Source organism: Wasmannia auropunctata, unplaced genomic scaffold (assembly GCF_000956235.1).
Source record: "Wasmannia auropunctata unplaced genomic scaffold, wasmannia.A_1.0 LD336116.1, whole genome shotgun sequence".
Classification (NCBI taxonomy): Eukaryota; Metazoa; Arthropoda; class Insecta; order Hymenoptera; family Formicidae; genus Wasmannia; species Wasmannia auropunctata.
Genome location: NW_012026774.1, coordinates 357201 through 360437, shown reverse-complemented (window position 1 = coordinate 360437; position 3237 = coordinate 357201).

Here is a 3237-nt window from a genome sequence, read left to right as displayed (position 1 = left end):
TGTAATCTATCTAATTCCTGCATCTGTCTCCTGGAGATACCTATGTGTATAGGCGCCGTTTGTGGTGGTCAAAGCAAGTGTTCGCGAGGGTAAGGCTCTCTCCATCACAGAATTGTAATAAGCGATCGCCCCTCTTCGTTTCTCTCGCCCAGTCCGTATTTCCCCACTATGCGTCGTAGATGGTCGTCGTCTTCGGTTCTCCCAATTTTTGCGTTGAAATCCCCGATGACCATGGTGACCTCCCTCCTGGGTATTCCTTTGATGGTTTGCGACAGTACGTCGTAGAAGTGCTCGATTTCCTCCTCAGTAGATTGAGTGGTTGGAGCGTAGACTTGGATGACGTTTAGTCTGCAAGGTATTGTATCCAGCTTGATCGTAATTATGCGGTCGTACAGGAATGTATCCTGCGACCTATTTATCAAGCTGTGGGGGAATTATGAATGCTACCTTCTTGCTGCTTCCATCTTCTCCTGAGTGTTATATCGTACTACCGGAATTGGACGTGAAGTGGCCAGACTCTTGCCAGTGGGTTTCACTTAGTCCCAGCAGATGAATATTATTCCTTAGCATCTCCTCCTTCACTATTTGGAGCTTCCCCTCTTTCCTGAGGCCTTGTACATTCCATGTTCCGATACGCCGAGGACGTCTTATTGAAGTTCCTTTGGCACCAGTTGCATAGTTTCCGTGTGCGGCCTGGTACGCCGCGCGCACATGGCCGGTCGCACATTTCACACTGCCTAGCCCGGTTAGGCAGCGCCGGTGGTCAGCCGGATCGCCCGACTGTCCATTCACTTCGTATTCTGTCGTCTCCATCTAGATTTTCTTGGCAGAAGTACTCCCAGTGATTTGCCATTGCCTTCCGAGAGGTGGAGCGCCGATTTTTTATTTACCTATTTTTTCTTCTTTTGTTCTCGGTGAGATTTGAACCTGGTTCCTTTGCAGCTTTGTCTTGTATAGCGATGACTTAGCTACCTCTGCCACGGCGCCCACACAACAACGATATAATAATCATAATTACATCACGAGTAAATTATAACAAGAGTGAATCGAAAGTGCGAAGAGATTATCGCGTGTTCGTCTTGTCACAACGATCGTAACGAAGTGGCGGACTGGTTTGAAATCGGTACAAAATAACGATTTCGACTAGAGCAGATTTACAGACTAAAAGAGCGCGACGAGATTTCGTTAATGACTGACCTGGTTTAACGACGATTTTGTCGGATTTCGATTTCTTTGTTCAGACGCGATTCTCGAATCGGAACGCGCCAACGCTTTTTCGGAAGATTAATTACCAATGGTGGACGTTCGCTGGCAGCGCCGCATGACTCGATGAGCGTTAAGCGATCGCGCAAGGCCGAGTTGGGCTTAATAATCGATTGATTAGCGACTCTGTCGTCGGATGACGTCACCGATACCTTTTGGTTGCGATTACACATAGGCGATTCCGTGACACTTACAATTAGAAAATTTGAAACAGAACCTTTGGAGCGCTAGAACTTTTTAGTTTTCAATTTCTCAGCGTTGATTATTAAGGATAATCGTTAGAATTTTTCGGGGAGCTGTCAGAACGCTGGATTTCTTAAAAAAATTTTACAGCCCCATAGACTTACAATTAGAAAATTTCGAACGCAGAACATTTGGAACGCTAGAACTTTATAGTTTTCGATTTCTCAACATTGATTATTAAGGATAATTGTTAGAACTCTTCGGAGAGCTGCCAGAACTCGTGTTAGAACACCTGATTTCTTACAAAAATTTTTCATTTCCATATACTTATTGTTAGAAAATTTCGAAGTCAGAATCTTTGGAGCGCTAAAACTTTTTAATTTTCGATTTCTCAGCGTCGACTATTAAGAATAATCATAGATCTTTTCAAGAAGCTACCAAAACTCTTAAGAAATTATCGGATTTCCGAAAAAAAATTTTGGCTGGTATGGATTTAAAAATTTTCAAAAAATTTTTTTGGGAATTCCGGAATTTCTTGAGAGTTCTGATAGCCCCCCAAAGAGTTCTATCAATTATCCCTAATAATCAATATTGATAAAATGAAAAACAAAAGAGTTATATGGCCTTTTAAAGTTACAGAAATGTGAAGTTGGCCCCTCCCCATATCTTCAAATGGTGTTTTCATCGCTTTAATCAACAGAATTCTTTCTAAAATCGATAGAGAACTGATCTAGAACTCTTTGGGGGGGGGGAGGGCAACCGGAACTCTGATTATTTTTTTCGAATTTTAAAAAAGTGGAACCAACTTCAGAGGTCGAGATCTCGGATTGAATGTATTGATTTCATTTGGACTGATCTCAATTGAAAGCTCGTGTCGACATTATATAATAAAAGTGTCATTAGATTTTTCATTGGAGCTTTCGTTTCCGAGATATTTTAATCAAAAATTTGATTAACGAAAGTTTGAGATAAAGCTAAGCGGTAGCGCCTCGACAATGCCAGTGTCTATGCTGTATACTCACATGTCATCACCCGACTTTTTATATACTTGGCGTCGCGCCACTACCGCTTTGCTTGATATTTCTATTCCAGCCTCAGCTAGTGATTGCGTTGCAAGCATAGTGGAAGTATAATCCTTCCACCATGGTTGCAAGTCCAAACATTTAATCAGCGCGCAGTTTAACGATTGAACATGGAGTTAAGAAATTCATATATGTAGAATTCGTTAGCCAGCCTAAGATCCAGCCGTGACCGCAGAAGGCGTTCTCGTATTTAATTGTGTTATTCACATACGCGGTCTTATTCAAATTATAATTACTCTTGAAATTATTCAATTTTTTCTTTACAGTCGAACCTCGATAACTCGAATCTCAAGGGACCAGAAAAATTGTTCGAGTTATAGAGTTCGACTTATCGAAATTCAAGTAAAAGAAGGTTAACATATGAAAATTCGACTTGCGGAGGCTTTGTACGAGAGTTTATAATTTTCCGATTATAATTTTAGGCTTTTAGAGGAAAAAAATCAATATTTAACAGTGAATAATTTATTGTATACATATGTGATCATAAAACAAAAAAATCAGGCTATTACTCACGGTTATACATAGTTACAACTTCAAATCATAGAGATAGCGACAATGAAAGTTCGACTTATAGAAGCGAACTTCGACTTGTAGAGGTCTTGGTACTTTAAATTCGAGTTACAAAGGTAAAATATATATCTAAATGCCTGACAAATAATTCAAATTAAAGTAGGTTTTATTTCGAATTATAGAGGTTTTCCGCAGCGGA